Genomic DNA, 18,350 nt, shown 5'->3' with positions numbered 1-18,350 from the left:
GCTGGTGAATTTTGCATTACAAAATAAACGCTATTGGTAATTAATGCCATGTTGTCACTTTACTACATACCCGTTAGTAGTATATAAGCCAGTCATCCTACAAGATAGCAGTGAAGCAAAAATACACATATGATGATTACTTGTAAATCATCTTGTATATGTGGAAAAAATGAACTTGTTATCTAGCTGATTGTAAAAACACTTTGTCATTCTTAAAGGGACTCGTACCTCATTGGCACCAAATAATCATTTTTCAGGTAATGTGTCTGAAATAATTAGTTAACTCTTTGATACTGAAATTACAGAACAAAATACAATAAAAGTATGAAAATAAAGTCTTGTTTTAATCAGGGGTGAACCTACGCTTTTTACGTCATGGACAAATAAATAGCATAACCACTCAGCAAAAGGGACTCATACATAATTTATGGATATTTTGATCATGCATACCTTGGAAGCAACACCTTTTATTTCGTATTTAAAACAAATTTGCTAAAGAACCACATTTTACAAACTACGAGCTATAACTTATACAATAAACTCATACCTGGTTGAGCATTTTTGATGCAGAAATAAGGCACCCAAAATGCCAACAAGCACATATGCATGCATAAATATTGAAGCAATGGTTAACATCGTCGCTTAAGTATATCCCTCACGCATCAAAATTAATTTTGCAATTGCACTAGTGGCCAGAAGGAGGGGGGGGGTGACCCCCCCCCCCAACCACAACGTACCGATGTCGTCCAAGTTAACTTTTCGTTTCGAGGCAGGGGATACAGGGTAATCCAGAAGTACTGGAAAAAAGGTTGTGAAATTGCGTAAATTTGTTTATTTTTTGTTTAGTGACACTGTTATTCAAAATCAATACATACACATATATAACAAACATCAATTGTGACTGATAAACCTTTAATTACATACTAAATAATGCATTCATTGAAAATATTTATTACTGATAACAAGATTGTAACCGTGTTTTTAATAGCAGAAAGCGCAAAAAATATTAAATGATTGGTAAATGCTAAAAGATTTATTGTGGTCTACTATAGTCTCATAAGGTAGAAATACCGTGTGTAATGCTCATTTCTTTCAAATTTAACTCGATATCCTTCATAAGAACCATTGTTTTCGACATTTATTCATTCTTTTAGGAATATTGAAACAACATTATTAATTGTGGTAAACCTTATCTGGCAGTACTTAAGAGTGCATCTTTGACTTTATTTACTCGAGTGAATGCACCTTTAAACCGGTTTAACACAAACATGTCACAGTAATCAATACCATCTGTGTTAAGATGTCGGGAATGTGTTAGACGAATGATTTTGTTTTATGGAGCTTTGAAGAGCGATGAATGGCACTAAAGTGGTGCCAAATGGATATCTCAAACACCCATTGGTAAGTCATTTATTTTTTCCATTTAATTTTTTGTCTTGATTTTTGAATATATAAACAGTCAATAAGTAGGACATCTCGTAAAGAACGTTCACTTGAAACAGTCCTCTTCTTATCCACACTTCGACAGGGAGTGGGGCTACTCTGCCTAAATAGCCGTCAACGAGTATTTTAAGAAATATCAAAATAATAAAAAATGGTGTCCCAGTGGTTGCACCAGTCAATTGTAACCATGCCCCCCCCCCATAGTCCACCTAAATGACCGTCAATGGGTCTTTTGACGATTTTAAGACTATGGCAGTTACAGGGATACACATGAAATGTCAAAATCATAAAAAAGTATCCCTAATCGCTCATTATTGTAGCTACCCCCCCCCCACCCCCCCCAGTCTAAAATTATAGACGTGTAATACATTCTTCCAATCCTTACTGGGTGACGGTACATTTCCTAACAGGGCACAAATCCTGAACACCGGCTAAAACACGCGTTTGTTTACCGTGATCGATTATTTGATGATCTAGATCAATACAGAGGCTTGCCTTGGTCACACTTGCGAAGTTTCATCTTGTTTTGTTAAGCATTTTTCTAAAAAATGCCATTTATTTAATATAGCATACTTTTTAATTATAATTGTATGACTATGTATTTTCGCTTTTCAAGTGTTAGGTATTTGTGCCCTCCATAGCGTATTTTGAAGGGTGATTTACTATCCATAAAATTGAACGATTTTCGACATAATATTGACGAAATCGTGAATCTGTACTTTGACAGCTGTTTTCACATGAACCAAAGATGTTTCATACGAAAGTTTAACTTACTACAACATAAACTCTCCAAGATAATTGTAAAAAACATCAGAAAGTGTTCGGATTTGTGACCTTAGCCAGTAACGTCTAAACGGGTTTGTGCAAAAACCGGGGGTGTTTTGAAAAATATTGAAATTGTATTAAGTGAAGTATTTTATGGTTTAAATTGATCATAAAGGTTTATATTCATACTTTACCATGTAAGTGAAAAGTTATTTTGCATTAAAACACATTATTTACCTTTCCAATAAAACAAAAGTTGACTGACACAGACATCAATTATGCCAAGCGGAACAACTCGACCCAATCATAATAACTCGGCCACCACTGACAAGCTTCTAGATAGACCTCGTAAATACAATCGTAACAACTCAGCCATGGCCGAAATGTTCCAGTTGTTTAAAAATTGTGCCCTGAAGCCTTGCAGGTGCCCTTCATGTATATATCGCTATGTTTTGACAGCAAGAAATGAAAAATAAACGTCAAACTCATAATTATTCCTAGGATATGACATTTTTATGTATGGAACTGATATAAAATTATATAATCTGGTAATATTTCTTGTTTTATGATATTTTTGAGATGTTAAATGCTTTAACCCAGAATCCCGATCGGAATAACTACCCACTTTTGATACTAAACAATTTGTATGTGAAGGATTTGCCATATCAAAAAAGATACAAAAATCCGTAAACGTACAATTCTTTGGTCTACTAAGATTTAGCTTGTGAATGTCATTTTACAGCGAAATCAACAAGTTAAAAAAATACTCATGACCTGTTCCTTATCAATATGAAATATCTTTAAACTTTTAGGAACATTATGCAAAAAAAAAAACAGTATATGTTTTACCTTCGGTATAAGAAAATAACTATTTTCTAATAAAACTACTGTTGAAAAATGTAAGCTAATGAAATGGAAAATAAAAAGATGCTTCCAAACATGCCATATTTTCTTGAGACCATTCAGGGGGATTAATGTTCAAAAGTCTGAAAATTCAGGGGGATTTTGGTAGTATTCAGGCGTTTTTTGTAGCAGGTCTAATTCGACAAAATTTCAAAGTATTTTAAGACGCAAGTACAAAAAAAACAAGACTCCCGCGGGCATTATGTCCAGAATTTAAGGGGATTTGGGTCACATACCAGAGAATTTTCATCATCGCCATGTAGCATTACGGGCATGACACACGTGCCAATTTACCTTGTCTTCCCCTTTTTCCAGCACTTCATCTATATTTTAATGAGACACAGCCATATTGCATAATAAAAGCACTCACTTGCAAAATAGAATACTTCACAGAAAAATATGTTTCAGAGACAATTTAATGGGCTTACCTTCCTCTAAAATTGGATACAAAATCTGCTCATTATGATCATAAATGATGACTTTCAGACTAATAGAGAGAATGGAATGATTTATCAATATTTTTCATTTCAATTCCCAAATAGTCAGATTTGTTTGCTTCTGATAAAAAGCAAATGCATAATTTATTGTTTAAGTTCATTAACATATCATCTTTTGGCATTCATCAAAAAATAAAAAACATCACCACCATAATATTAAAATAAATAAAAGTCATTTCATCCGAATTGTCTACTTTTAGTTTCTCTTCTGGAAGTTCTGTTATTTTCCGATATTTGAGATGAAGGTCATGTCATGTATGTAAACATATTAGTGGGTCATAACAAAGAACAGCATTGTCTATTAGTTATTTTAATCCTTTTCTTTACCAAATAATGTATTGTCACCTTTAAATCATAAATCATTTTGATGACAATGACACATGTTTAAACACTTTAATTTGTTACATCCTCTCTGATTGGATAAAACCTATAGTTTTAACCAATGAAAATCGTCCTTTTATCTGACCAGTCTAATTGACATTTCTTATGCAAATTCTGACAGTTTCAATCAAAACAATGCATGAAATGTGCCCTGCTGACTTATTAAGTGTCACCCAATTGGTGTTGTTAAAACAAGAAGGGCATTATAACTGTAAACAGGCATATATAATTAAACCCTGTGATAATTTTGCGTAATTTTAAACACACTTTTTTTAATTCCGGGGGATTTTCATCCCCCTCCGGGAGACCGGGGGATGGGTCGAAATTCCGGGGGATTTTTCCCCCTCCGGGGGATATGGCATGTATGTCAGCTTCTGGGTTGCTTTGAAGTTGAACTGCTCACATGAACCCACAAAAGATGTGTAGGTATGTGCTTAACAATAAAGGATAAAACATTAAAATGAAGCATTTCAAGTGGAGGTTTTCATTAGGGTAGTGCTACCTTAAACACACACTAAATACAATTATTTTTTTCTCTTTTTTAATCTATTTTCTTTAACCAATGGACTATACAAACAGTAGGGTCAGTCCCAGTATACAGGACAATTATTCAATAAAATGTTTATCCTTTTGATATCATAATTGGTAAAAAAAATATCAAAATGTAAAGAAAAAATAAGAGAGACCGGGTTCAAACTGTGGTCGCCAAAATTGCAGTCCAGTGTTGTATCCACTGCTATGAAAGTTTACATTTGTTTATTTGATTTAATATATACCTAGCTTGGTAACATTAAGTGATAACATCGACTAGCCAATCACACATAAAAATTAATTATACTAGGTATACCCACCTAGTAATCTTTTTTAATGGAAAAAAAAATGTGAAAAATCAATTAATTGTAAACTATGTGGTACTTCAGTTAGTTAGTTTCAATGCATTGTACACATTGATACCAAATTCATGTCAGTTTTCGACAATTTTCTCTTCTTTCGCTATTTCATCATACGGTGTATAGCCCCTGAATAAAGTTTCACTCTGTTTCATTGAGTATATTTCTTAAAAATCCTTTCTTTGTTCTAATCTGCTAAAAGGTCAAAATGTCACAGTCATGTGAGCATCTTTGAGGCCTCTCAGTTATTATAACCAATGCACCAGTCAATTGTAACGGTTACTAACCACGCCCCCCCCCCCCTGGTCCGGGGGTATACTGGGAATAGTCGGGAAATGGGCCGTGTTTTTACTTTCTATGTGGCCACGCAGGGCGGGGTGACCGCAGTGGTTTTGTCTTTGAGCCAAATTTAGCCGAGATTGGGCCTTATATAGAGTCTCTGGTGTGCAGGGGCATTTGGCCGGGGTTTTACCATCAGTTCGTTCCCGCAGGGGAGGGGATTAGACCCAGGGTTGGCTGGACCGAAAGTTAAAGTCCCCGCTATTCCCTGGACCTGGGGGCGCCAGGGTTACAATTGACTGGTGCACAACATATAAGATATTTATAAAATAAATAAAAGTACAGTTAATCAATATATTTTAATTTTAATGTGGTAAATTAACAAAGAATTAGATAGATGCTTTATGCAAAATCTCACAAAGATGTAAAAAAAATACTAAAGAGTTCAGGTTTGCTAGTTTGTAAAAATTATTTCATGGAATCATGGTAAATTGTTATATTATATGTCCAATGACATTATATGTCCAATGCCAGCCCATATATTTTTTAACTACTTGAACCTTTCTTGTTATAATTCTTATTATTTTTATTTTTTAGTTGATGTGTGATGCTGATAATACAGAGACAGCTAGAGTGACAGAGTTTGATGAATAAACTTAAATTAAAAAACAGTGAGTACAATAATCTATTTTAACATGTCTTGTGTGTAAAGTGTGATTCCGAAGCAGTAAATATATATATATATGTATCTTTAAGTTTTGAATCACAAATTTAGATCAAAGATCTATTATCGCACAAAACTTAAAGTATATATATGAAAAGTCATGTGAATTGTGCAAGTCATATAATATAAAATTTATATTGATCAAGTCAAGCCATGCCATGTAAAAAAAACTGACATCATATCAAAGATTGTATGAATCATTCTCAGAGCTATTGAAAATATTTAATTGGTTGTAAGCGGACCATGCACGGTAATTTTGAGTAACCCCACCAGCCAATACAATATGGCTAAAAAGGCTTTGATAATATTTTTTATCTAATGTTTATCTTTCCTAAAATATTTATATTTATAAATTTATTTACCAGTATAAATCTGTATTTATTTATTTATTAATGCATTTATTTGCTCACTAATATATACAATTACACTTATCGTTGTATATTGTCTAGCTAATACATGTATACAAATATGCATAATATGCATAATTATGGGGGGGGGGGTCATAATTACCTATGGTGTACTGTCTTGTTCTTACGAAGATATGATTTTGACTAAAATCCTTACTGAAAAAGCAGTGCAGACCGGCCTGTTTAAATAATTAATTAAATCTTAATGGGTTTAAATGTATTTTATTTTATTTTTAAAGATATTTTAGAGTTTAAAAGGAAGAGAGTCTGTTTTAAAGACTAAATAATTATATAGTCAGGATAAAAAATAATTATTTTTCAAAATCAAGTTCAAATAATTTTCCATTATTTGGCAAATGGAAAAAAGCTTGAAGAATGTTTTACTGATAGAAAGGAGGCCCAGTATCTTTTGCATTGCAACACTAAGAAAGTAAATATTTATTTTTTGTCTTTTACCAATTCCATCAAAGTCTGTGAGTGGCTCATGATGCTTAGGCCTGCCAATTTAATGGTTTTCGAAATCATAAATTGAGACAACTTATAACTTTTGTATAAAATCTTCAAAGCTTTCGATAACTTAACAATGTCATCCACCTTATTGTCTCAATTTAAAAATAGTTTTCACTCAACAACTTACTTATTAATCAGGATAATAATTTGATAATGACTATCACTATCATTCTGTAAGATAATGTACTGGTACATAAATTTAATCCCCAATATATCAGATGAGTGTGATAGTATATGCTCTTAATAGTTGTAGCCCGGAATTATACGTAGGAAACAATAGAGTCATTGGACTGTTACACGAATTTCAATAGCTCGAAATTCGCCTTTTATTTGTACCAGCATGGGAAAACCCTGTTATGTTAATACATATAGCCCGGAAGTAACAAATAAAAGGTGAATTTCGAGCTATTATAATTCATGTAACAGTCCAATGACTCTATTGTTTCCGAAGTAATGTGTGTATATTACAACGGTTTAATTTTGTTTGTACCGGAGGATTAGGTCGGAAAAACCAGAATAGCTATAATTCCGGGCTACAACTATTCCGGGCTATATGTATTAATATATATATATATATATATATATATATATATATATATATATATATAAATGCACGAAATCAATGTGGGATTTTCATTAAGTTTTGGTTAAACCATCTTTGTAACAAATTACAGTTACTTCCAAATTACATCTTATTCTACATAATACAAACTGGAGGACAGTTCTTTTTATTTGGTAATGTTAAGAGACTTGAAGAGAAAAAAAAATGTTTAAATTCAGAAAACCTTACACAAAAGTAGAAACCTTCTATTAATGTCATTATCTTGAAAAAAATGAACATGCCTTTTAGCAATTGTTTCAATCTGTGAAAATCTACATTTTGCCTTCGACATGTTATACAATTTAAGGATATTTACATGGAAATTAAGTTCAATTCTAAATTGACAGTCATGTATTTCTTCCATAATTTTCATAGTATAAGGAACATGAATTTTTTATGAATTTAAGTGCATAACTGCAGATAATGATCATTATCTTAAATCAATTACAAGCCAATTCATAGTCATGCATATAGCCCCCTTTTCAAAATATGATAGTGATTGTCTCAAATGACCAGTCTTTCTCTGTGGGGGGTTGGGGCTGTCAGTCATAAGGAAACCTTTAAAAGGCATATTCATTCAGCCAATCAGATGTCAGGTTCAGTGAAAGGGGCGATGCCAGGTCAAGTAAAAGGGGTGGAGCTAAAATAAATACTGACATTCAATGAAGATAGATCCCCTTTGGCCTCACAAATATGTTTCAGTCACACTAGGGGGTTTGACAGGGTCAAGCCATAATGGAGCCATAGGCAAGCAGACTTTTATTAACCCAACAACAACAACAGGTGTAATTCTTACCAACTGAGGAAATAACTTTAGAGGTTTTATTATTGCTCATTTTTTTATACAAATTAAATATCTAACAATGACAAATATAAACTATGATAATTCAAGCATAATATTGACACCAAACATGACACATGTTGCAAATGGTCTTGAATAAAATTCCTACACTTTTTATAATGATAATACATGGGACCAATATCAAAACCATTCTCCTGTTAAATAGGACAATGGATTTGATATTGGTAATTCGCAGACAATACAATGTAATTAAGTAAAAAAATACACAGTATGCACATCTGGCTTCAAACAAAAATTGTTGCTTAGGCCAAAAAAAAGTATTCATAGTTTCCATTTAAATATCAAAAAAGGTAGGCATACGGTAACTGTTGTTTTTTTTAGGACCATGTTTCTTTGGCAAACTGACCTATATCAGGGAATTATTAAGGTCTTTACTAAAAAAGCACATATTGATCAAAACACCAAAAACAAAAAAGGATCAGAAGGATAAAAATAGGGTCAGTTGGGCGGAAACAAAGATTTTTGAATCCTTATTTTGTCAATGATGTCATGTCAGTGATCAAAATGATAACACAATTTAAGCCCTGCATTCTGGAATGTGGGGCTAAATTCTTGATTGTGTTATAGTAGGGCCAAAAATAAAATGATTTGGTTAGGGTTACATCCTTTTTAAAAACAGAAAGAGTAAAAAGTATAAAGGATTACATTTTTAAAATACATAATATATATGCGTTTTCACTTTAAAATACATGCATTGTTACAGTCTTGTTTTCAGTAAGTAACTTTTCCTTAAATGCATTCTTTGGAAAGTAATTTAAGGTTTATTATTCAAAATATATGTTAGTCAACTTGTGTATGTATTGATTTCCAACTTTTTTATTTAAACGTTATGTATTAGAATTTCTTTGCGTAAATACCTGCTTATGTGATAAAAGACTGCTGACTAAAGATTAGATTTCAGATTTTGATATTTCCATTCCAAATTTAATGTTTTACAGCTTAAACTGCTACTAACAGTTTAAGAAAAATGCATAAAACATCAATTTTGGATGGAAGTATGAAAAGCTGCAATCTGATATTTTGTCAGCAGTCTTTTATCGCTGGTTTGCAGATATTTACGCAAAAATTCGCTTGTTCGAAGACAAAAATTTAAAAAAAAGTTGTCAAAACGTTCAATCTGTGAGGTTGCAGCTTTAATATAAGACTAACGTAAATATTAAAAACACATGAGGCCCCTTTAATATTAACATGTCAATATCAAAAAGAAGATGAAAACTGAAAACTATGAGAAAGTGTTTTTATAATTAAAAATAAATTGCTTAAAGCAAATATCTGAAATTAATAATTGTCATGCAAAGCAGCCTGTAATGAATATGAATATTAGATTTTGGCCTTGAACACCTTTTTAAGAAGAGTGTTTTGAAGTAAGGATTATCATAATGCTGAACTTAATATTTGTACTGTAGCTTTGTAGCAAATCCTTATGATTAAAGTCACTGTGTCTTCCTTATGCTGTGATAAAGATCTCCATAGTAACATTTCTAAACCTAATAAATTAAGTGAAAAAATGTGTTTATTGGGGGTAATAAAACACATCTTGATAATGGCCAATTAGTTTTAATCTTTCAAGTGTTGGTAGAATGGGAGGGGGGTCTTAACTTTTTGAACTGCCAATATTTTCCTGGTTATTTTGTCCACCATGTCAAAATGATCTGGGTTGTTTTGTCAACCCTGTCTAAATGGGTTGGACGTGTTTTGTCCCCTTAGTCAAAAATGACATGGGGTGTTTTGTCCTACATTTTTATAAAGGAGTTCAGAATAAATAACACATTAGTTTTCGTGCTTATATAAAATAAATGCAAATGACTTTCATTATAAGTTTAAAAAATACTCTTAACGCTGCATTCTCACAGATTTACCATTTTTTACAACTTTTTTATTTTTGTCTTGGAAAGAGCAAATTTTTGCGTAAATATCTGCAACCCATTGATGTAAGATTGTTGATAAAAAAACAGATCTTAGATTTTCATATTTTCGAAAATGTTTTAGAGCTTAAAACCCTTACTAACGGTTTAAGAAAAATGCATAAAACATCAATTTATGAACTTAAATATAAAGATCCGCGATCTAATTTTTTGTCAGCAGTCTTATTAACTGGTTTCCATGGATTGTAGCAAAAATTGGCTTGTTCCAAGACAAAAATTAAAAAGTTGTTGAAATGTTTAATCTGTGATAGTGCAGCTTTAATTATGGTAGCTTTTCAGTCATTTGCCTATATATGTCTATTTGATTCAGTAAATACTTCATATAAAGCTAGGCTTATTAGGATATGCTTATTTTTCATTGGGTTCTATTTTTAGCACATAACAGCTTCATTACAAGAATATATTAATTATTATTAAAGCTGCATGCACTCTCCCAAATTTACCGTTTTTACAAATTTTTTATTTTTTTTGTCTTGGAAAGAGCAAATTTTGGGGTTTAATAGTATCTGCAAACCAATGATAAAAGACTGCTGACATAGATCATATCGCAGATTTGCAGTATTTTCGTTTGAAAGCCAATGTTTTGTGGGTTAAACTATTACTAACAGTTAAAGAAAAATGCATGATCTAATTTTTTGTCAGCAGTTTTATATCACTGGTTTTCATGGATTCTTGAAAAAAAAAATACTTCCTCTGTTGGCCAATTGAGAACAAAATCAAGAGGTTTTGGGTTTTTGCTGTTTATACGTTCTGGAATTTTTCAAAAGCATTTATTTATAGGACTTATGAATTTTATGTACAGCATTCTGTATATTGTCAAGTGTCCTTTTTTTAAATTATATACAACATGTATAAATTTAATGTTTCAGGAAATAACCACCATCTCTCTCAGAGGTCATCTTTCTCATTATTGTGGGGAAACCTCAAAGGGCATCAGGAAAACCTTCATCAACCTCTTTGTGCCCAGTGGCTTGTGCAACAGTGTTTCAGAAGTATAAATACCTTTTAATTTGTGTATATCAATTGTATAATGACTTGTTTTTATATATTAAATATATATATATACGATTTATTATATATATATAGATGGTTAATCTTATGACTTCCTGATAGTATTTAAGTTATGAAATATTAAATAATCTAATCATAAAAAATGCTTGGAAATGACAATAAAAAAAGATATTTGTCGAATAGGAAGTTTCACCTGTCCTGTTTATATTACAAATCATTTTAAATCAGACAGAAAATTCAATGTACTTGTTGTATCTCACTGTTTATTTGTCTTCACATTTTGTATTGTCACATCAAGCCTGTTTGAACATCCTAGAGAAGATAAGTGTATGGAAGCGGATATGATATAATAAATATGCATATAAATGTGCTTGGGATTATTTTCAGATTATCATTAAAATGGGGATAATGGATGACTGGCCACACATATGGGGCTATGGACAAGCTTCATAGCAGGCTGCCAGGTGGTGGTGTTAGTAGTTTATACTCCGGGTCCCGGCGTGAGCACATTGAAGGGTCCCTGAGAGTGACAGTTCAACCACCGCACACCTATCCTGGGCAGAACCAGTACTAGGTGCCTTCACCTCTGCAAGGAACTGACAACTTCTGTACATGCCAGGTGCAGTGGTACAGTGCGAATGGTCGTAGAAAGGATTTCATAACCAATCACAACAGAGGTGACCTGGTCCGCCCGGGAATCAAACCCGGGTTGTCCAATTCAGAGTCCAACGCTCTACCGATTGAGCTGACCGGGCGGACATATTAGCTACATTAGATGACAAGCCATCTATGCTGGACATTCTTCACAATAAAATGTGATGTCACAGGAGCTGTCTATCTCAACAGCTCACACTGTCCGTATTTGACTAAAGGAATGGATGAAGTCACTGCAGAAGTTAGATTGAGGAATGTCCATGTCACTACCCATCATTTGGAAGGAGTTGGATAAAAAAGTGTGGCCTATGTATTGAAACAGGTCCGATTTCCAGTTACGGACAGTCTTGATTTGTCTTATTACATTTTTGACCAACATGATGGTCTAAAAGAACACTTACTGGTAACTGGTAAAATCATGGCCCAGTTGTTCCAAGAGGCAGGCGAGTGGGAAGTTACTAGACTCCATTTCTTTATGGGTTGATCTGAGGTTCCAGTTCAGTTAAAGTACTGATGGAACACCAAGTGTTTGCCATAATACAGCAATAATTGATTTGTAACTATGTATTTGTTTGAATTGTTGAAACAGTACTGTTTACTAAATAATTGTGTATGTATATGAAGAATAATATTATAAATAATTTGTAAGAACCTTTTGATATTAAGTAAAATGTCGATAAGTCTAAATATGTATCTGCGAATCATTTTTGTATATCTGTAAAGATTACATTGCCTATATTCCTCAATTTATATTTTTCTTTTAGCCAGTCAATAACTTTTCCTAAGTTCTATCTTCAAAATTGTCGGGACAGGTATTATAGCCCTTAATTAACCCAAATATGTAACATTCAATGCAAAATTTCTAATTGGCTGCAATTTAGGCAGTTCAGATGCAGGAACAAACATCACTTGGGTCCTTAATAATAGCTTTCCATCTGACATTGAAGATCCAATAAAAGGAATTTGTCATGTGACTGTTTATTAACTCTCAATTTATTGAAAGTGAAATTACTTACATGATTTGTAAGAACTAAATTATAATGATATCAAATGATTGTTTAAATTAAATAAAATAGATGATTACATACATGAACTATTTTTATTTCTTGTTTGTCAATATGAAGAGTAATGCAATGGCTTTTGAATTTCATAAAAAAGGATGGAAAAATGTATGTTTATTGTTTAAGCAATTCATTAAGTAATAAAAGTTTTTTATTTTTTTTTCAAATTGTGCTATCTTATAATACAGATCGTTATTTGTTTAAATTTGGTACAAATGAAGTATATAAGGTATGTCTAATGTTACAAATAGCAAAAATTCAAATGCAAATCATGGTGACTTGACTAAATGTGAATGCTAATTGAATCAAAATAGTTAATAAATAATAATGTTCATTTGAAACAATTGAGAGTATAAGTTTGGTTTGTGTATGCCATATATTCCGGGGGGGGGGGGGGGGGAATGAAAAAATGAAAAGTATATTACTATGCGCAGTGCTATAATAATTAATAAGTAAATGTTTTTAGCTCACCTGTCACATAGTGACAAGGTGAGCTTTTGTGATCACAATCTGTCCGGCGTCCGTCTGTCGTCCGTCCGTAAACTTTTACTTTAAATGACATCTCCTCATAAACCGCTTAGCCAATTTCTTCCAAACTTTACAGGAATGTTCCTTGGGTGGTCCCCTTTGAAAATTGTTCAAAGAATTGAATTCCATGCAGAACTCTGGTTGCCATGGCAACGGAAAGGAAAAACTTTAAAAATCTTATTTTTCAAAACCACAAGGCCTAGAGCCTTAATATTTGGTATATAGCATCATCTAGTGGTCCTCTACCAAAATTGTTAAAACTATCCCCCTGGGGTCAAAAATGGCCCTGCCCCGGGGGTCACTTGTTTTACATAGACTTATATAGGGAAAACTTTAAAAATCTTCTCAAAAACCACAAGGCCTAGAACCTTGAAAATTGGTATGTGTCATGATGTAGTGGTCCTCTACAAAATTTGTTCAAATTATTCTCCTGGGGTCAAAAATGGCCCCGCCCCAGGGGTCACTAGTTTCATTACATAGTGTTATATAGTAAATCTTTAAAAATCTTCTCCGAAATGTAAGGCCCAGGGCTTAGATATTTGGTATACAGCATCATCTAGTGGACCTCTACCAGATTTGTTCAAATTATTGCCACAGGGTCAAAATTGACCCCGCCTAGGGGGTCCTTGTTTTTACGTAGTGTTATATAGTAAATCTTTAAAAATATTCTTCTCCAGAACCGTAAGGCCAGGAGATTAGATATTTGGTATACAACATCATCTTGTGGACCTCTATCAAAGTTGTTCAAATTATTGCCACAGGGTCAAAATTGGCCCCGCCCTGAAAGTTATTTGTTTTTATATAGTCTTATATAATAAAACTTTAAAATCCTTTTCTCCAAAATATAAGACCTAGAGCTTTCATATTTGGTATATAGTGTTACCTAGTGGACCTACACCAAAGGTATTCAAATTATTGTCCCGGGGTCAAATTGGCCTTGCTCAGGGTCATTTGTTTTTACATTGTCTTGTCACTGAACATCTTTTCCTCTGAAAGTAAAGGTCAGAATGACTCCATACTTGATATGTAGCATCCTTACATGGTCCTGTCTCAACTTTGTTCAAATGGTTTTGTTTGGCCCCTTTTAGGCGTCACCAGAGCAAAAAATAGAAAAACCTTTAAACAACTTGATCTTATTAACTGCTTGATGGATCTTCAAGTCTGAAGCATCCTAGCATGGGCCTCTGTCAGGTCTTTTCAAATAATTTTGTTTGGCCCCTTTTAAGGGCCACCAGAGCTAAAATTAGTAAAAAAACTTTACATTTTCTTCGCATGAACCCCTTGATAGATCTTCAGCAAATTTGGTTTGAGGTGTCCTTGCATGGACCTCTCTTAAATTTGTTCACATAATTTTGTTTGGCCCGGTTGCCATGGCAACCTAAAGGAAAATGTCAACAATTGGTTATAATCATCTTCTTCTCCTAAACCGCTTTGACAATTTTGATGAAACTTCATAGGAATGATCCTTGGTTGGTGCTTTTTCAAAATTGTTCAAAGAAATTAATTCCATTTAGAACTCTGGTTGACATGGCAACCTAAAGGAAAAGTGTCAACAATTGGTTACAATCATCTTCTCCTAAACCGCTTGGACAATTTTGATGAAACTTTATAGGAATGATCCTTGGTTGGTGCTTTTTCAAAATTGTTAAAAAAAATTAATTCCTTGCAGAACTCTGGTTGCCATGGCAACCTGAAGGAAATTATAGGCTGTCGTGTCCGCGCTGTGACTTTCTCTTATATGGACAGATTTTAAAATGAAAATGCCATATGTTTTCAACATACCAAGACAACGTGTCGTGTGCAAGACCCATGTCCCTACCTCTAAGGTGAAAGATACACTAAGTGTTTATTCACAATGGAATGTTGAATATGAGGACATAAAGAGTGTTGGCTGTCATTTAGTATGATTGTTTTTTTTTTTGCTCAGAGGCAATTTAATATAACTTGCAATATGTATTTGACACATAAAGGCAAGATAAACTTTTTATACGCCCGAAGGGTCGTATTATGTTATGGCCTCCATCGTCTGTCCGTCTGTCTGTCCGTCTGTCCGTCCGTTAGCAATTCCGTGTCCGGGCCATAACTTGGTAACTAATAAAGCGATTTTCAAATAACTCTATACAAATCATCACTACATTAAAAGGATGTGTCGCGCGCAATTTCCAGGTCCAAACCTTAAAGACTAGAATCACCATGGGGGTGCGTTAGCAATTCCGTGTCCGGGCCACAACTTTGTCACTAATAAAGTCATTTTCAAATAACTTTATACAAAGCATCATTACATTAAAAGGATGTGTCGCGCGCAATTTCCAGGTCCATACCTCAAAGACTAGAATCACCATGGGGGGGGGGTTACAACTTTGTCACTAATAAAGTCATTTTCAAATAACTTTATACAAAGCATCATTACATTAAAAGGATGTGTCGCGCGCAATTTCCAGGTCCATACCTCAAAGACTAGAATCACCATGGGGGGCATTAGCAATTCTGTTTCCGGGCCATAACTTGGTAACTAATAAAGCGATTTTCAAATAACTTTATACAAATCATCACTACATTAAAAGGATGTGTCGCGCGCAATTTCCAGGTCCATACCTCAAAAACTAGAATCACCATGGGGGGCGTTAGCAATTCTGTGTCTGGGCCACATCTTTGTTACTAATAAAGTGATTTTCAAATAACTTTATACAAATCATCACTACATTAAAAAGGATGTGTCACATGCAATTTCCAGGTCCATACCTCAAAGTCTAGAATCACCATGGGGGGGAACATTAGCAATTCCATGTCCAGGCCATAACTCAAAGACTAGAATCACCAATGGGGGGCGTTTGCAATTCTGTGTCCTGGCCACATCTTTGTTACTCATCCATTAGCAATGGGGGGGACGTTAGCAATTCCATGTCCAGATCATAAATCAAAGACTAGAATCACCAATGTGGGGCGTTAGCAATTCTGTGTCCTGGCCACATCTTTGTTACTCGTCTGTTAGCAATTCCGTGTCCAAAAGGATGTGTCACGCGCAATTTCCAGGTCCATACCTCAAAGACTAGAATCACCATGGGGGGGGCGTTAGCAATTCTGTTTCCGGGCCACATCTTTGTTACTCGTCCGTTAGCAATTCCGCGTCCGGGCCATAACTTGGTAACTAATAAAGCGATTTTCAAATAACTTTATACAAATCATCACTACATTAAAAGGATGTGTCGAGCGCAATTTCCAGGTCCATACCTCAAAGACTAGAATCACCACGGGGGGGGGGCGTTAGCAATTCTGTGTCTGGGCCACATCTTTGTTACTAATAAAGTGATTTTCAAATAACTTTATACAAATCATCACTACATTAAAAGGATGTGTCACATGCAATTGCCAGGTCCATACCTCAAAGTCTAGAATCACTATGGGGGGACGTTAGCAATTCCATGTCCAGGCCATAACTCAAAGACTAGAATCACCATGGGGGGCGTTAGCAATTCTGTGTCCGGGCCACATCTTTGTAACTCGTCCGTTAGCAATTCCGTGTCCGGGCCATAACTTGGTAACTAATAAAGCGATTTTCAAATAACTTTATACAAATCATCACTACATTAAAAGGATGTGTTGCGCGCAATTTCCAGGTCCATACCTCAAAGACTAGAATCACCATGGGGAGGGGGGGGGGGCATTAGCAATTCTGTGTCCAGGCCACATCTTTGTTACTCGTCCGTTAGCAATTCCGTGTCCGGGCCATAACTTGGTAACTAATAAAGCGATTTTCAAATAACTTTATACAAATCATCACTACATTAAAAGGACCTCAAGCCGAATCTTCTTCGGGCGTATAATGCTCTGTTTCGCGGTGCTCTTGTTATGTACTTGTTCATAGATCAATGTCACATTGGGGGGCATTTGTCACATACTTTGACAGCTCTTGTTCAATATTCGTTGAGAAACAAGCTATATTAATAACAAAGGTTAAACTCTTTTACTCAGGTGAGCGTTTTAGGGCCATCATGGCCCTCTTGTTTTATGTATTATTTATTTATCATATGCATTGACAATTGATTATAATTTTATAATATATTATTTATTCTTTTATTGTATGTATTCTAGATCATTAAATAAATATAAGTAAATATGCATTCAAATTTCTGTATTTAGTCTTAAATAATAAATGTTGATATTGTTAAGACCAAAATCCGCTGGACTTTAGATCAATATTCCCCGGAATTCAGACTAAAATCCACTGCAAAGCCTCTCAAAAGTATGGCATGCATGTATTTGTGTCTGTCTTTTACCTTAAAGGTTGTACCCACCAGGAATACTTTTTGTATCCTCTCAAAATTCAGACTAGGAAACTGACTTGAGGTTGAATATATCAGATTTTCCCTTCATCCATACGAGTTCGACCCGGCCTGTGACTTAGTACCTTGACGTTGAGCAATACATAAATAAGATTATGTTTTTCATCATCTTCAGACAAATAGGAAATAGCTATCAGCTAAAATCTTATTCAACAATAAATGTTTGAGAATGCTAAATATTAGCAGTACACTGGGTATAAATCTCGTGAAACACATAGCAATAACGTGCTAAATAATGCACGTGAATCTAGGTAACTTGTAGTAGTAGAAGTCAAGTATCATCTTGGTTTATTACAGCAGAAGCAGTGATTACGAACTTCGTAATCACAGCCCCAGAAACAGAAGCGTTTTTATTAAATCTCCCAGGTTGCGGAAACATGGCACATCGCAGAGGTTAGATGTTAGAGGGGTAGTAACTTAGGGGCGCAACTTTTGACATGTGCTCCTCCCTCAGAACCGAAAGTATATGGCATAAACTGTTACGGGAATTTGGGGTTACTCCCTCATGTATGTAGTCGGAAATGGTGCATTATGAGCTTATTTGATTACCTTTGTTTCTCCGATAT

At 34.1% G+C, this 18,350-nt stretch overlaps 1 protein-coding gene and 1 long non-coding RNA gene across 2 annotated transcripts in view; both read left to right on the top strand.

The window, feature by feature from the left end:
• The window catches only part of LOC128235799 (hemicentin-1-like), an 89,576-nt gene that overhangs the window by 53,175 nt on the left and 18,051 nt on the right, over nucleotides 1–18,350 (top strand). The gene's annotated exons all lie outside the window — the stretch shown is intronic.
• Nucleotides 1,264–12,067, top strand: LOC128236052 (uncharacterized). Its single transcript, XR_008261230.1, has 4 exons — nucleotides 1,264–1,401; nucleotides 5,756–5,829; nucleotides 11,057–11,179; nucleotides 11,586–12,067. It is a non-coding gene; the product is annotated as an uncharacterized LOC128236052 (long non-coding RNA).

Source organism: Mya arenaria, chromosome 5, assembly GCF_026914265.1.
Source record: "Mya arenaria isolate MELC-2E11 chromosome 5, ASM2691426v1".
NCBI classification, from domain to species: Eukaryota; Metazoa; Mollusca; class Bivalvia; order Myida; family Myidae; genus Mya; species Mya arenaria.
Note: the sequence above shows the minus strand (reverse complement) of the source record. Positions and strands in the feature narration are given on the sequence as shown.